The 18,459-nt window shown below is 35.9% G+C and overlaps 1 pseudogene across 1 annotated transcript in view; it reads left to right on the top strand.

The window, feature by feature from the left end:
- Positions 1–18,459, top strand: part of LOC143240658 (excitatory amino acid transporter-like) — a 58,884-nt pseudogene that overhangs the window by 13,138 nt on the left and 27,287 nt on the right. The window contains exon 2 of the transcript XR_013021872.1: positions 10,716–10,827. The product of XR_013021872.1 is annotated as an excitatory amino acid transporter-like (transcript). The remainder of the gene's footprint in view (positions 1–10,715; positions 10,828–18,459) is intronic.

Genomic DNA, 18,459 nt, shown 5'->3' with positions numbered 1-18,459 from the left:
TCTAATCGATAAGTGTCACTCTTTAACGAGTTTCGTGATGACGAGAAACCCACTTAGGCAACGGTCAATTGCAAACTCTCTTTGTAAACCTGAAGATGACCTAAGAAGGTCAAAACGTTGCTCTGTAGTTTATTTTAATTAAAGTGTTAATGCCTATACCAGCTCTCTTGAGAATACATTTTTAAGGAATTTATTCGAATTCACCCAGAGTTTTACTACAATAAATATATTTAGTTTTAGGAACGTTATTTCAGCATCTGTAAAAAGTTTAGGTTACAAAAGCAAACACGTCTCTCTATATAAGTAATATAAGATTGATTTGCCCGTACAGTAAGATACTAAGGTGAATTTAATTGTTGTTAAATTAGATCAGTGTCGCTCTAATAAAAGGGGCACGAGACCAACATAAAATATTGCGATAACGTTTGGTTTGGTTTGAATTTCGCGCAAAGCTATACGAGAGCTATCTGCGCTAGCCATCCCTAATTTAGCAGTGTAAGACTAGAGAAACGCAGTTAGTCATCACCACCCACCGCCAACTCTTGGCCTATTCTTTTGCCGATGAATAGTGGGATTTACCGTCACATTATAACGCCCTCACGGCTTAAAGGGCGATGCGATAATGTATAATTTAGAATATGCATAGTGATTTGCTATAAATTTATTTGGGGGGGGGAAGTAGAAAAGTGTTCAGTAAGTTAAATATTGTGACAGCCTGTTTTAAAGTAAATAGTTGCAGTTAAACTAGGCCTAATTCATGGAGAGTTTTGTGTCAGTTTTGGTAACAAGGTAAAACTGTAATAGAATGTTGTGTTGGATAAAGGAAGTTACGCGCTCACGAGACTACGATATTTAAACTGTTTTTGTTTTTGAGCTGTTGTTTATCAGTTGTATATGAATCCAACTAACAGTCTATTACTTAACAACTGGAGCAACAGTTGAAGTGGCAAACTGAAAGTAACATATTTCTAACGTTAAACTAAGAATATTAAAGATAAACTTTATAAAAAATCTGAATTTAAAAAAGAAAGAACTTAAAAACAAGAGGAGGAAAGAACGTGAAGTTATAATATCACTTATTTTAGAAACCCAAAACATGAATGTCAGAACAGTAGTATAAACAAACCTAAAGATGTGTCAGCAACTTCGAGAAATGTTGCAGGATCATGATACGATGTTACTAAGCACAAAGCGACACAATAAGCTATACGTGCTATGACAGAAGTTTTAACTACAGGAAAAAAAAATGTAGAATATTACAGTGATAGTTCCGCTGGATAACATAAAAGTAATACTAGTAATGACTTTAGGAATACCAACTGTGAACAAAATACCTAAACCTCTAAGATAAAGGCAATGGAGTGATAATACCGTTTTTTTATTTATCCAACTTTCACTATTTGAAGACCTATACGAGGAAAATGGAAAGAAAACTTTGGCACACGTTAATTTATATTGAAACCATGGATACTACTGTCCAGTGGGGGGTTACCTCTGGCCCGGCATGACCAAGTGATTAGGGCGCTCGACTCGGAACCTGAGGGTCTTAATCCCCATCCCACCAAACATGCTTGCCCTTTCAGCCATAAGGGCGTTATATTGTGACGATCAATCCCATTGTTACAATGTGGAAGGACTACTTTTTCTCCCCGCAACATTCTTTTCTTTCTTTCGCGTAATGATTAAAATTTCACGATTCCTGAAATCGTAATTGCGTTATCGTAAGAGAAATCTTCATTTGATGTACCATCGAATATTTTAAGATACATTTTAGTATCTAGGCGACAAATATCATCATAGCTTGTTTTTTTTTTTCTAATTAAAAAATGTATTTGATCTGAAGTGCTGAAAGGACCGGCATGGCCAGGTGGTATAAGGTGTTCGACTCGTAATCCGAGGGTTGTGGGTTCGAATCCCCGTCGCACCAAACATGCTCGTCCTTTCAGCCGTGGGGTTATTATTATGTGACAGTCAATCCCACTATTCGTTAGTAAAAGAGTAGCCCAAGAGTTGGCGGTGGGTGGTAATGACTAGCTGCCTTCCCTCTAGTCTTACACTACTAAATTACGGACGGCTAGCGCAGATAGCCCTTGTGTAGTTTTGCGCGAAATTTCAAAACAAACAAGTGTGACTTCTATAAGTAAACGGCTAACCCCACAAAAGAATCTGGAGAGTGGACTGCTTTGAATTGCCGATGACCAGTATGGATGAAAGTGAATATCAATGGTAAGACTGGAGGTTTATCTATTCAACATAACATGGCAGTGATATACGACGACTTAGTGATGACTGTGTGCAAATAAGTTCCATAAACGGTGTCTTAATTGGTTCTTCTGATAAGAAATTGCTAGTGACGACCTTAATAACAAGGGTTATTCTTAATCTAACGACTGAAAACATACACAAAGGCTAAAGAGTGTGGATGAAGAAGCCTATACTTCTGTCTGGAATAACTGTACTTTTGAAAGGTTAAGGAAATCTGAAAAACAGTAAAATATGTTTGAAAATAATAAACCCGCTAAATGACACCATCAAGACTGAAATAGAAACATCTTCAGATGGTTGAAAGTTTACGTTACGAAAGGAATGAAGTTAACAAAGACCACACTTAATGCCAAGGTAATGAATTTACTTGTTTAAAACAGAAGTAGTTCTTTAACCATCTCCACTGCTTTTACCACAGGAAATGTCAATGGCTTGGCAAGGACAAAAGTAATACGTTTCATGGCCTTCTTATGAAACTAACATATCTTCCAACCATGTGCATTGTTCTCAACAAGACAATGAAAACTGTGATGCATTCTCAAAGAGGTCCTTTAGTGAAAATTGTTGTTCACACAAAGAAAGAACTTTAGGAAGAGCTGAGACAATCGAAGGTTCTGGAACCCTTTATAGAGACTAGTGATTAATTTACTTGATCCTAAGAGAGATATCTCAATGCCGTAGTGAAAACTTCTACTAAGCCTATTGATCAGTAGATTTAATACAATTAAAAACCTTTCGGAAACTGGCTCCCTCTAGTGAAATATGATGATATAATTGTATTGCTTAACTAGGTGACAACCTAGATGAGGAAGAGTGCAAAGTTTTAGAAGACTAGGTTGTACAAAGGAATGCTATTACAGTAATTAGGTCTGTTAAATATGAGAGCACACAAACTTCGTTGTTTATTGAAGTGTTGTTTCGGGGCAATTATGTTAGGCAAAATGTATATAATTGGATAAGAGTAAATAGGGTGAGAAGACATTTGAAATGAAGCTGGTATTAAGTAGTTCGTACATAAATCTTTCATATGATGTGCTAAGGAGCTGTGCTAACAGTATGTAAGTGAAAGGTAATTGGATATTAGACCGTCGCTTTGTCTCTAGTTGTAGCTTTTATTAACATGTTTGGTGTTTTTCTAAAACGTATTGTACGGTTTTGGTTTCATTGTGCTCTGTAAACCTTTATACGTAACATTCTATATAATATAGAACATACGTAGTATTGTTCAAGATAATTACATTATTTAATAACGCAACACAATTAAAAAAATAAGTGCGCCTAATAGAGTTCAATATTACCGAGGCTTTAGCGGCATCTAGTGAAAATATATGAAAATTTATTATTCGAACTTTTTTTTTTTTTTTTGATACTCTCAATTCGATATAAAACATTCTTGACAACTACTATATGTTGTGCATTTGTGCATGTAAAGTGTAAGAAGGAAAGTTTATAATATTTACAGTTCATACTTAAGGTTTGTAATAGAATGTATTCATCTGTGTTTTAGAAGTTTTTAATTTACGTTTAAAAACACTTGATTGATTTTACAAAAATCTGAATATGGATAAAAAAATATGTTCAATGTCTCATTACTTCTCAGATTACACCACGTGTGGAAAGTTGCAGGTTTCGTACTTCGTCTGATTTTGAACCTCGACTTTAGCAATGTGTTGATTAACAAAGAAGTTGTTGGTAAAGTGGAATCACGTTGTTAGCAGCATAAATAATACATTTGTATTTGTCTCTCCGGAATATTTTTCCATCAAATGGTACAAATATCATATTGTTAGAAAGGCCTTTCTCCAAGGAGTCAGGATTGCATATTGGTTTTCAGTTCAGAATCACCTTACTTGTCTTTTGCTTAGTCACACATTTCAGTTGAACAACTACAGCAGGATGTCGTTTTCATCACGTGACGATTGGCTTCGATTTCAACTTTAGTTTACCTCTTATTTGCAAAGTATTCAATATCAACAACTATTAACCCTAGTCTAATTTTCTTTAAAATTAACGTTAAATTAAATACAATATCTATGGGCTTTCTTGAATTGTTTAGGTCCGAAATATTCATGTGTAGTTAGTTTAAAATCATGTGCTTATCACTTTGTGAACATGCATTCAGACGTTTCTGCATAATCAGCTAAGTTTGCCTTTATTACAATAGAACGAATGTTTTATTTACCACAGGAAGAAAGTTGATTTTTTAGAATAATAGTTTTTTTCTTCCAGATATTTCACAAAAAGGCATCTGTAAACTGTTCATTAATTTACATTAACATTTATGTTTGAAGATGTTGAAACTTCTATCAGGCTCGTGCTCCTTTGTCGTGAAATTCAGTACATGTCACAACATACTTATGCTGATATAATGTAATTCTAGTTGTTACTGTAGCAGAAGTTCAAGGCTCTGCCTCAGAAACACGAGTAATCTATTTTGATAACATAATTTCCGGAACACCCTTTAAGTATAAAATTCCTGGGATCAAGAGTATCGACTGTTTTATAACCTCAGGTTGCCTTATGAACAATAAAAATACTAGATCAGTGAACCAGTAAAAGAATAACGAATCTAGTCTTATATAATACTTACAATACCTCATACAAACAGGTAGATGGACGTTTAGTTTCTTGAACGTAATTCGAGTCACCACTACGAGTTTTTTAATAGTAGATTAAAATAGAATATCGTAACTAAGTTAAATCTATATTAATAAACATCTAAGAAGGTATAATAGTGTCTTATAGGTCTTTGAAGTATTGGATATTCTTTTCCCAGCTTCCACTGATTAGGTAAACATTTTATTTATGTTTCCACTGGTTGGGTGTGGCCAAGTTGTTAACATACTGAGTTGGTGTAAGAAATTTCTAAGGTTTTTATACATAATGTTTTAATAAACACGATCTACGCTATTAGCTGTGAGGGCGTTATAAACGTGAAAGTTAATCCCACTAGAGATAGCATTTTAGGTAGCTATTGATTGATTACCTTCTCTCTATGCAGCAATTGTAAATCATAGAAAGCTATGCCCGAGACTTGGGGTTATGGGTTAAACGGAGAAGGAGCATTTTCAGCACAATGAAAGATACAATCTTTATTTAAAAATTTTCAGCCGACTGGCTTGGAGTCTGATATAGGTCAAGCTAACACTATAACTATTAGCTCTCTGTTACCGAAAATAGTTCGCTGAAAAGAAATAAGTAAAAACAGTAAGGATTTTATCTTTCATTTTATCTTTGTGGTTTTGTAATTTTACTTTTAATATAGTAGTACAATGCTCCTGACAAGAAATTATAAAAAAGCTGTTAGTTCTAATTTTGTTAATATTTAAAAATAAAAAAAAATAAAACAACATATATTTGCTAAGAAGTGGATTAAAAAACATATAGAAATAATTAAATCCATTTGGAAAGAAACACATAATCTCAAATTGAAGGACTTTCTATTTCAGTTCTATTTATTATGATTTATCTGATATTATCCGCGGCTTGACGAGATTGAAACGGTACTAAACTTAGAAAATTGTAGCCATTAAAATGCATGACGTAAGGTTCAAACCTCATGCTAAAGGTGCTGAAAGTAAATCGAGTCTTAAAAAATTAGTGACCTGAAACTTTTATTTAAATTAGTTTTATAAAAACGGATGTGTTCCAAACGGGCACAGCAAAACCTGAGACGACACGCACATACATAAAAGAAGTCATGATACCTATATATATATATAAAAAAGCAATTTAGATTTGCAGTTCAATGTTGATGTTTCCCTTCAGCCTATTAGGGAGACCACTGCTATCACGCCCAATAATAAAACTAAAAAATGCATTGAATACCTTTAGTCTAAGCTTGGAAAAATCCTGAAGAAAAAGCAGTTTTCTAGCCGTAGTTGTTTGAAGAAAAAGAAAAAAAACAAAATTACTTAAGTTCACATAAACGATAAACAGTACCATCTGTTTTTCCGTCTGATATACTAAACAAAACGTAGTGATATATTTAAGAAAACGTATGGCTGAATAAAGCTTGGAATTACTGCACGTAAATAGTTCAAATATGAGCGTTAGGTTTCAGAATGTTGGCCTGTTCAAATTTAATGAGTAACATCTCTAGAAAAAACAACAACTATGTCTTTGCTTGTTCGTTTTTTAATTTCACGCACAGCTACACGAGGGTTATCTGTGCTAGCTGTTCCTAATTTAGCATCGATTGACTAGAATAGAGGGGAGGCAGCTCTTCAACTCCATCATCCGTCAACTCTTGAGCTGCTCTTCTAATAAATAATGGGACTGAGCGTAACATTATAACTCCCCAAAGGCTGAAAGGATGAATATATTCGGTGAAGACGATTTATTAAAAAAACTTCAGAAGTTAATATTTTAATTACTGTAATGTTTATATTAATAATCAGATATTGACACACACACACACATATCACACTGCAATGGAACTCTTGCTTGTATGATACCGGAAAAGTTTTTTTTTTTTTTTACTATCTGATGTGCAACCCCCAACTTCGTGAAATTTTTATCCTGTGTGCATGTAGACACGTAATAGAGATCACTATTTTCCCGTTTCGCTTCCTTTTCCCGTCACGGAGAACTTTTTTTTTTTAAATCCATTCTCAGGGTGCAGACATGACGTCATGAATACGGGTGATCGTCTAGTAAGTATACATATAAGTTTTCTAATGACACATGTCAACTTGTCTACATATTCGTATACTGACCTACTTTCAGGAGTAAATCGTTATTTCATATGGCGGGAGACATGTTAAAGTTTGTACATTTGAAGGATTCTCGTTTTTATTTCAATAAACCAATCAAATGTTGCATTAACGTCTTCGTTCGTCGTTCAAGAAGATTAAACTTATACGTGTTACTGGCACTGTAATAAAATTGGTGCCCCCTAGTGGCATAGCGAAATGTCTGCGGACAGGAATAGATTGAGCTAAAACACGTTTGTTTGTTTGTTTTTTGGAATTTCGCACAAAGCTACTCGAGGGCTATCTGTGCTAGCCGTCCCTAATTTAGCAGTGTAAGACTAGAGGGAAGGCAGCTAGTCATCACCACCCACCGCCAACTCTTGGGCTACTCTTTACCAACGAATAGTGGGATTGACCGTCACATTATACACCCCCACGGCTGGGAGGGCGAGCATGTTTAGCGCGACGCGGGCGCGAACCCGCGACCCTCGGATTACGAGTCGCACCCCTTACGCGCTTGGCCATGCCGGGCCCAGCTAAAACACAATTAAAAGTGTTCTTTACTGACAGATATTTCAGCTTTACACCTTCTTTGGCGGGAAATAGTAAATAATGTTTTAAATGTTAAGTTTTAATCTTTTTTACAGTTTCCAATGTAGTCCAATCCGCCCTAATTACTCTGAAAATAAGTAGAAAATAATGGTTTTAGCATGAAAAGTACGTTGATATGATAGAATTATGTAAGAATTTACAATAAAATATTTTAAATGTGTTCGCTATTAACAGAACATGTTATAGAAGAGTGAATCATCAGGTTAGTAAGGTCTACAGTATTCAAATCTCTGGACCAATTATTTATTTTACTCAAAATTTAGAAATAAGGAATTTTAAACAAATGTTATAACATTTTAAAGAAAACATATTTCTTAAAATATGTACGTTATTCGTTGAAAAATATTAATTGATCATAGTTTTACTTTAAATTGACATGAAACATGCCAGAATAGAACTTAATATTACCCCTTACTGACTATAATGTATTCGTTTTCAACTTGAATTAATACCAGGTCTTAAACTTTCTATTCAAACTGGTGAAGCATTTTTTTTACATTTAGTGTGTGTTTTAGACACTAGGTGGCAGGGCTATTTATTTGTTATGGGTTCGGCTTCTTAATGATTGGATAAAATTTATTTCTTTATTATTTATTTATTTATTGAATATACATTAAATAATACCCTTCTGTAATATCACATGTAACTTTGTGGTCGTCGATGTGATAATAATCAAATGTAACTATGAAAGTCCGTTAGCTATTCAGACAAGTGTAGCACAAGTGTTGACGGTGGAACTGTTAACTGGCTGCTTTCCCATTAATGTCTCCTAATGGGATATAGCGGTAAAATTACAGTTATACAACGCTAAAATCTAGGATTCGATAGTCAAATATGACTTTGCTTCAAAATGAACAAATAACAGAACTTTCGCGTAAACCTTCACAAAACTATCTTCACATAGTTGCCTCTAATTTTGAAGTGATAGGGAAGGCATCCGCAGCCAAGTATTTAGTGACTTTTGTCTGATAGATGTTATTTGACTGTAGATGATGGCCTTAAAGTGCGGATCACGTTTTTGTAGAAACGAATCGCGAACGTTAAATCAAAGGTTTCACAGTCCAAACACGTTAACCACTAAAGTTTTGGTTAATGATTAAAAATTATTTAAGTAAGAAGCGGAGATTTTGATATTAGTTCATCTTTGAGAGAGTTAGCTGTTAAATTATGTGCTATTAAGCACAAATACACGCGAAGGGCTGTCTGTGGGGTATCGAAAACTCGTTTCCAGCAGTATCAATCCACAGACATGCCGCTATGACACTGGGTGATGTGCGAGTTGTTGAGATTTCACTCTTAAAAATATAATAATTTTTACTTATCTGAAATATAATTTATAGGATTAGTTCACTGAAATCTGGAGCGTCTTATAGAGAACAGTGGCATAACGAGAAAGTGGAGGGGGGAATTTGGCCCCGGGCGTCGAGTTCTGGGGGAGGTGCCAAATCAAAAACCAATTTACCTAGAATTTAGTTGTTCCTTTAAGACTAAGGCTAATTAAAATGTTATTGTTTCTTATGTTTGATATCAAATATTAGCATATCATCAAAAATATCATGGTAAGGAAAGTCTTTTGGTTTTCAGTATTAAATTGATTAAAATACGCTGACGTCTCATCATTGATAAAAAATGTAGTGATTTTGTTAACACGTGAAAATTTGAGGTCGTATTTTCAAAGCTGATTTCTGGATTTCTGGCGACCCAAATAATTCTGTCTCAGACTTGTTTGTTCAAAAATAATAATACGAATCAAGGTTTGTAATGCATTTTTATATTAACATAAATTATAATATACAATATATCGAGAGATCTTAATCAGGTTTGGTTTGAATTTCGCGCAAAGCTACACGAGGGCTATCTGCGCTAGCCCTCCCTAATTTAGCAGTGTAAGACTAGAGGGAAGTCAGCTAGTCATCATTACCCACCGCCAACTGTTGAGCTACTCTTTTACCAACAAATAGTGGGATTGATCGTAATTTTATAACGCCCCCACAGCTGGAAGGGCGAGCATGTTTGGTGTGACGGGGATTTGAACCCGCATCCCTCCGATTACGAGTTGAGTGCTTTAACCACCTGGCCATGCTGGGCCTCAACTTAAAGAAAGGCTTAGATTAGATTTTAAATAACTTCCCGCGACCCTCGGATTACGAGGGATTAGGGACGGCTAGCGCAGATAGCCCTCGAGTAGCTTCGCGCAAAATTCAAAAATCAATACCAAAGTTGCCTGTTTAAGTTAAGGCCTCACCTGTTTACAAGTACAAATAATGTAACAGGTCATATGTGACAAGTTATTTATGAAAATCATGTTTGCCTAAATATTAACTAAGGAATAGTAAACATTACAAAGTAGGGCGCGCAAAGAAGTTACTTTCGAAAAGATTGTTTGGTTTCTTTGTTATATTGCTGAATTTCGCGCAAAGCTACACGAGAGTTATCTGCGTTAGCCGTCCCTAATTTAGCAGTGCAAGACTAGAGGGAAGGTAGTTAGTCAATACCATCCACCGCCAACTCTTGAGCTACTCTTTTATCAACCTGTAGTGGGATTTACCGAATTTATAACGTCCCCGTGGATGAAAGGGCGCTCATGTTTGTTAGAAAGGGATTTCGAACTTTCGACCCTCAGATTGCGAGTCGAGCCCCCTAATCACCTGGCCATGCCAGCCCTTTGGCGAAGTATTAATTTTATTTCAAATAAATACCCCATTTACCACAAACTTCCTTTCCATGGAATTATATGCTTTTATATATTATATATTCCTATTACTCATTAGGCCAGCAATTGTCTTTCAAGGATCAGTTAAGTATGACAGTACCACGATAATTAGGGTTACCATGTAGGATTAGAAGTAAGAGAGTAAAACTGTTATGGGGGTCCGGAGTTGTTTTCTTTTTTGTTGTTGTTTTTTGGAGGGGCGCCAAATTATATATTGCCCCCGCATGCCAGACACCCTCACTACGTCACTGTTAGTGAGCATTTCATTTAGAAAAGTAGGAAATTGGATGTTATCATTATGAGTAGTAATTAAATACCACATACAAAAGTAACGTAATTATCTTAAATTATATTCTTCTACGTCTAAATGAAGTAAGACTTTATGTTAGTTTGTCTTTGGCTTGTGCCTAAAATACCTTATTATTTTACAGAAGGTCGAAAATGCCAGATGCCAGTTCTCCCGAAACTAATGCCAAAACCCCTATGCTGGATGTGGCTAATGTTGTCCGCATGACGGAACCACCTCATTCTTTTGGTAGGAAGGTAAGTTTTATAACGACTACAGCACCTATGACACTGTGATTCTACTGCGGATTTGCAGCTGCGTAAAAATAGGCAGTTTTATTTTCCAACGCGCTAACTGTGTTGATGGTTGTTGAGGGCAACTGCTTGGTGTAAAAACAACAATTAGCTGGTGACGTAACATGTTCCAAGCATTTGGTGGTACTCCACATACGTGTGTTAACTTTTGTGTTTCTAGAATATTCGTTCAAAGCAATAGAAAAGGTTATATGCGTTTCGCCGCCCCCAATTTTGAATTCGTGGGCTTAAGGGAAGTAAAAATGTACCTAAGAACGGCTGGTATGGGTACTAACACTTTTACTATTAAAGCAGAAAACAACGTTTCGACCTTCTTAGATCATCTTCAGGTTAACAAAGAGAAAGTTTGCAACAGTACACAACATAATATCTTTGTCTGGAAAAGCGACACAAGTCACGAGTATACAAACTGCTCCTGTAACATATCGCAAATAGTTGGAGAATGAGACGGGTGGTAATGACATTCCATACAAATACATACTTGTCAACTCGCCAAATGCACCAATTATGGATTTTATGCGATCAAACTGATGAAACGGGTGATGTGAATCCGACGTCCTAGCACAATAGATTAATTATAAAAAAGTACGCAGGGAGAAATACCTTGCATTCAAGAAAGACAGCCTTACGGTGGAACCTTTTACAATGGAAACTACGGTGTAAGGCTATTGTCAAGATACACGTTCGTCAGGTAGAGCATGAATGTAACGATGTGCCCCAAAATAATTCTAAATATAGCGTACTTAACTTCTCTAATATCTTAATATTAAGTTTCCTAAAATGGAGGACAAATATGGCCTCTGCTCAAGTATCGAGTACAGAAAGGGGAATGGAGAAATATATTCTTCAAAAATACCAAGTCAGACTATTACTTATAGATCAGGTAGATCCCAACTGCCTTGGAAATTTAGATATCTCAACTGAAGTACAAGATTTATCAAATGTCCAGGTTCCAGATGTATAAGATTATTTAGTCCTACAAATTTTGGATTACACAGAGACCCATATGAAAGCATAGAACTGTCTTATTAATTGATAGGTGTACAACTTACGAGTTATAATTTATGGTGAAGCCACTTATTATTTTGCTAGGTGAGTGTTCAAAATGCACTTATAGTGACGTTTTTACTAGGTTTAAAGTTTATCTATTTAGTTCTTGTTATATCAGTTTTATTATTACTAGTAGTAATAGTCACATAGCATAGGTAGGACATTTTATAAGTTTAGCTTTTGAAATGTTCAGTAGGCCTGTTGAAGTATAATTGATATTCATATAAAGTAAATAGCTGGCAGGCCAAACCTTTATTTATCCTTTAAGTTGTGGTTTTCAATGTCAAGTATGGCTGACTGTTTGTCTTACATACCTTACGTATCACCGGCCCGTGAAGTTCTAGGCTGGTGTGACGTCATATTAAAATCACCTAAAAACAATTAATTAACTGTTGTAAACTTGACAGACCACAAGAACAAGAATTTTCGTTAGTTCGGCAACGAGAATAGTAGCTGATGCTTCTATACCAATGGAATGAATACTGGCAACGAGAATAGTAGCTGATGCTTCTATACCAATGGAATGAATACTGGCAACGAGAATAGTAGCTGATGCTTCTATACCAATGGAATGAAGACTGGCAAAGAGAATAGTAGCTGATGCTTCTATACCAACGGAATGAAGACTGGCAAAGAGAATAGTAGCTGATGCTTCTATACCAACGGAATGAAGACTGGCAACGAGAATAGTAGCTGATGCTTCTATACCAATGGAATGAAGACTGGCAAAGAGAATAGTAGCTGATGCTTCTATACCAATGGAATGAAGACTGGCAAAGAGAATAGTAGCTGATGCTTCTATACCAACGGAATGAAGACTGGCAAAGAGAATAGTAGCTGATGCTTCTATACCAATGGAATGAAGACTGGCAACGAGAATAGTAGCTGATGCTTCTATACCAATGGAATGAAGACTGGCAAAGAGAATAGTAGCTGATGCTTCTATACCAATGGAATGAAGACGGGCAACGAGAATAGTAGCTGATGCTTCTATACCAACGGAATAAAGGCTGGCAAAAAGAATAGTAGCTGATGCTTCTATACCAACGGAATGAAGACTGGCAACGAGAATAGTAGCTGATGCTTCTATACCAACGGAATGAAGAGTGGCAAAGAAAATAGTAGCTGATGCTTCTATACCAATGGAATGAAGACTGGCAACGAGAATAGTAGCTGATGCTTTTATACCAATGGAATGAATACTGGCAACGAGAGTAGTAACTGATGCTTCTATACCAATGGAATGAAGACTGGCAAAGAGAATAGTAGCTGATGCTTCTATACCAATGGAATGAATACTGGCAACGAGAGTAGTAACTGATGCTTCTATACCAATGGAATGAAGACTGGCAAAGAGAATAGTAGCTGATGCTTCTATACCAATGGAATGAAGACTGGCAAAGAGAATAGTAGCTGATGCTTCTATACCAATGGAATGAAGACTGGCAACGAGAATAGTAGCTGATGCTTCTATACCAATGGAATAAAGACTGGCAACGAGAATAGTAGCTGATGCTTCTAAACCAACGGAATGAAAACTGGCAAAAAGAATAGTAGCTGATGCTTCTATAGCAATGGAATGGATAACAGCAACAACAATAGTAGCTGATGCTTCTATACCAATGGAATGAATACTGGCAACGAGAGTAGTAACTGATGCTTCTATACCAATGGAATGAAGATTGGCAAAAAGAATAGTAGCTGATGCTTCTATACCAACGGAATGAAGACTGGCAAAGAGAATAGTAGCTGATGCTTCTATACCAACGGAATGAAGACTGGCAAAGAGAATAGTAGCTGATGCTTCTATACAAATGGAATGAAGACGGGCAACGAGAATAGTAGCTGATGCTTCTATACCAACGGAATAAAGACTGGCAAACAGAATAGTAGCTGATGCTTCTATACCAACGGAATGAAGACTGGCAACGAGAATAGTAGCTGATGCTTCTATACCAACGGAATGAAGACTGGCAAAGAGAATAGTAGCTGATGCTTCTATACCAATGGAATGAATAATGGCAACGACAATAGTAGCTGATGCTTCTATATCAATGGAATGAATACTAACAACGAGAATAGTAGCTGATGCTTCCATACCAACGGAATGAAGACTGGCAACGAGAATAGTAGCTGATGCTTCTATACCAATGGAATGAAGACTGGCAAAGAGAATAGTAGCTGATGATTCTATATCAACGGAATGAAGACTGGCAACGAGAATAGTAGCTGATGCTTCTATACCAATGGAATGAAGACTGGAAAGAAAAAAAAATACACTTGGGTAAAGTTTTCAAAAAACATATCTGCCATCTCGCCATTGGAACTTATAAAAGTACTTTCAAAGAGCCAATAAAAACCTTTTTCTGACATGCGTAATTAATATCAGAACATCATATCTAATGGACGTAATGAATTAAGAAATAACGTGGTACAAAATTATCGGTACGTAAGATTTTCACATCTAAATATCACTAACTGAGCACTGGCCGCCATTTTTTTTTTTTAAAGAAAAGTAACAGATACATTTGTTTATGTGTGAAATGCTAGAAGGGAACTGTAGAAGAAGAAAAACAAAAATGGTGAAACTTTCGGCAAATTAAAGTTTATTGATGAAAACGAAAGCAACGTTTCGTTTGACGTGTTTACAGTGAGAACGAAACGGCTGTTATTATCATAAGTCGAATATCATTTATAAAATGATTAATTCAATCTCCAACACGATTGCTGGATTCACCTGTCTATAAATCCAATAACTAAAGAGTGGACTCCTAAACTGAAGACCTTCAAGATAAAGGCGTCAACCACAAACATCTAGTCCAATTTTCTCGAAGCTCCAGTGAGTTTCTGGTCCCAATACATTTTAAGACGAAAATATCAACAACAACAAAAAAACTAATCAACATCTTAGTAATCTGGCCAGTTCAAACATCTTTATAGATTTGGAAAATCAAAATCACCAAAAAAAAAGTAAAAATTTTCCTGAATTTTCAACAAGTCGCTGGTTCTTGTACAACTGAAAAATTTGATTTATATATATATATGTATTTGTTGCTTTTTTAAAGCAACATAAAACAACACGATGTGCTATATGTACTTTATCTACGTCAGGGAACTGAAATCCAGATTTTGGTGCTGTACGTTCATAAACTTGCCATTGATACACCAGAGAATGTATATATTTATCTAGAAAGTGATTTAAGATGTTTGCAAAAACTGAAAAGAAGAGCGTATATTTAACCAATAACTAGAGTATCCAATAAGGGACACGTTGTTTTATTGCGTACGGAAACATACAAATCAGATACAGGGCAGATACTAAATAGTCAAATCACTAAGAAGAAAAAAGGCTTAGAACATCGTTAAAGGCCTGGTAGTATTACTTTATAAGGAACTTGTCAAACAATCACTTCCTGATGGATAGGGTCTTATAGCTTTTAAAATATTAATCATTCTGCGCCAGCTGTCAGTTATTATATTGCCTCATTGTGTGCCAGTGATGGGGAGGCAGACAACGTACGTTATTTCTTTCTGTTATGCTATAATCCATAGTTGAAAGGGATTATAGTGTAAACACGTTTGATGCTTATTTTGCTGTCTTATTACTGTCCACATTTTACCTGGCTAAAGACAGATTGTTGTAGACAACAGCGATTCATTATTATCCGTAATGGAAATTTTGGATCCTGTATTACACGTGATATTCTAGTTTTGTGAGCCTGCATAGAGTGCGGAACAGTAAGTCGATCCACAACTTCAATGAAACGAGGCTTCGAGGTTCTTTGTTAAGAATGTTAATCTATTTAAACCACTTTAGAGAAGTTCCTAGTGCGAGTGAAACAGTACACGTTGTCGTAGAAATGTTTGTTTGCAAGCCTCATGATTCAATGGAGGTAACTACATCTATCAAAACATTCCATTGGTTAAAAAAAAAATTAACGTGCATCACCTACCCAGGATGTCCTCATTGGCTGCATAAAATGACGTATTACCAGATAAGCTAGGAAGCAATTTCTCAGTTTTCCCGTCGTTAACTTAAAATGGATGACAGTTGTTAAACGATGTATTGTAAATACTTCTGTCGATAAAATAGTCGACATCTGCTGAGAATTTGACTTTAATTTCATGTATGATTGTTTACCTTCTGTTCGTCAGTTATAAATAAAAGTGTGTATAGGGTTATACGGTTCCTGGTACCTAAAGTTGAGCTATAAAGCTACTCTGACTATTTTTTTCAGTATTTCTAGAAATCTTTCACAGCATCGAGAATTGTTAAATGTATCAAAATAAAACGGATAATTCATAGTTTCCTCAGATAGTTTTCATTAGAGTATCTTAGAAGATATTTCACAATTCAACAAAATAGGAAAACTGAGACTCGTGAATTCTAAAATAAAACGATTTCCTGCTTGTTATCTCTAATGTTCGTTGCACTCGGAAAGTTCGCTTTGAGTCTTCTCTCGTCTGTACTAAAATAACTCGTTGGTATATAATATTATACTGTTTCGTTGGCTGCTAGGAGGCCTAAAAACATTTACATAGTAGTTTATGATTTCTGATAAATTATATTACATAATAACAATTAAAAACAGGTACAAATGCTGTATTATGATACATTCAGAACTTGTTTTCTAACTCTCTGAGGCTATAGCATCCAGAATTGGCTTTAAACTTGAAGAGATTAGAAAATTTGGGGTTAATTAAGGTCAGATAACATGCTGAGTAGACACTTCTTTAAATAAAAAATGAAACAAATATTTTGAGCTGATACAAAACTATGCATAAGAAAATAAGAAATTATCTCTAAAGTGTCGTAAGGAAATGATAATTACAAGAGTCTATGGTATGTTCATTATGTCCACTTTTAATACGTAGCCTAGCCCTCAACTTACAATCTGAGGGCCACACTAAACATGCTCGCCCTTTCAGCCATAGGGGCATTGTAACGTGATGATCAATCGCACTATTCATTCGTAAATAAGAATTGGCTGTGGATGGTGATGACTAGCTGCTTTCCCTCTAGTTTTACACTGCTAAATTAGATTAGGGACGACTAGTGAAGACAGCCCTCGTGTAGCTTTGCGCGAAACTTAAAACAAACCAAATCTTACTTGTAGACTTCACTTAAGCTGAAATATTATGGCCTTGACATTTTACACTTTCCGAGAAATATAACGGAAATTCGTTTACAGGTTGTGGAACAATATGTTAGAATAGATCAATATATAGTAGTTTCAAATATCGTGGATCAACTTTACATAGAAGAAATCTAACTTTGTTAGCTGTTGTTTGTAATTCAGCACAAAGCTACACAATGTGCTATATATGCTCTACCAACCACGAGTATCGAACCCCGGATTCTAGCTTTGAAAGTTCGCAGACATACCGCTGTACCACTGGGGGCAACTTTGTAAGTATTCCTTGATTAAGCTCCCAGTAGCTCACGGGAAAGTCTAAAGGCATATAACACTAAAAATCGAATTTTGATAATCGTAGTGAGCACAGTACACATAGTTCATTGTGTAGCTTTGCACTTAACAACAAATAGACAAAACACACAAATCCCTAACAAAAATTGGGGGGAATAGTTTTAAAAACCAAGTATTCATACACTTGTTAATCATACACTTGTAAATTATCCAAAAAAAATGTCAACAATAAACTCGGTGAAATTAAAGTTCCCATGTGACAACTAGAAAAATATAAATGTAAAATTGGGAGTGATAACTCAATGTCAACTCGTGCTCAGTACAGTCGTGAGTTATGGAATATCGTGGTCTAGTTCCAGTTTTGTTTGTCTACTTTTGGATATTCACTCCAGGCTTATCTGAGCTAACTATCTCCAATTTAAAACCGATAGGCTACAGTGAAGGCAGCTAGTCAACAGCACCCACCACCAGCACTCGGGCTACTCTTGCCTGGCCGAATAGTGAAAGTTGACAGACGTTACTTTAATGAGCAAACGGCCTCCAAGTGTGAAGCATTTTTGTTCCAATTCTACATCAAACTCTTTGATCATCTCCAACACTACATCAAACTATTCGATCATCTTCAATTCTGTAGCTACCTCAAAGGGGAAAGACACCTGCTTGTGTACCTCATTTGTCCTTGTTAGCTTGTAAGTGGAAGTGTAAACACAGTTTCAAACATGGCGATCGTAGGACCCCTAGGAGGCCAGGAACACACAATTTGATACCAAAGTGGGGATTAGCTACTCTGAAACCCCACTCTTATTCCCCTTCACACGTAGATGACCTTCCAGATGTGGTTCAGTCTCTCTTGGTATCTCTTAATAAGACTACGTCATACAGAAAAGAACAGTCCCAGACCATGCCGAGTCCTCCTATCAAATTTCGTCTTGCTACCTCCAGGAATATAGAGTTAACGTGGTTGAAAAAAAACTAAGTGTGTGCTCTGTAGATGTGAATCCAGCAACTGTATCATCAACATACCTGTAGTAGTATAGTGGTGGGTGTAAGGCTGAATTGATCGCTTGAGATTCAATCTGTGTCTTTTATATGTTGG

The sequence above is a fragment of the Tachypleus tridentatus genome, chromosome 13 (genome assembly GCF_004210375.1).
Source record: "Tachypleus tridentatus isolate NWPU-2018 chromosome 13, ASM421037v1, whole genome shotgun sequence".
NCBI classification, from domain to species: domain Eukaryota; kingdom Metazoa; phylum Arthropoda; class Merostomata; order Xiphosura; family Limulidae; genus Tachypleus; species Tachypleus tridentatus.
The sequence above is the reverse complement of the archived record's forward strand: the minus strand, read 5'-3'. Positions and strand labels throughout refer to the sequence as shown.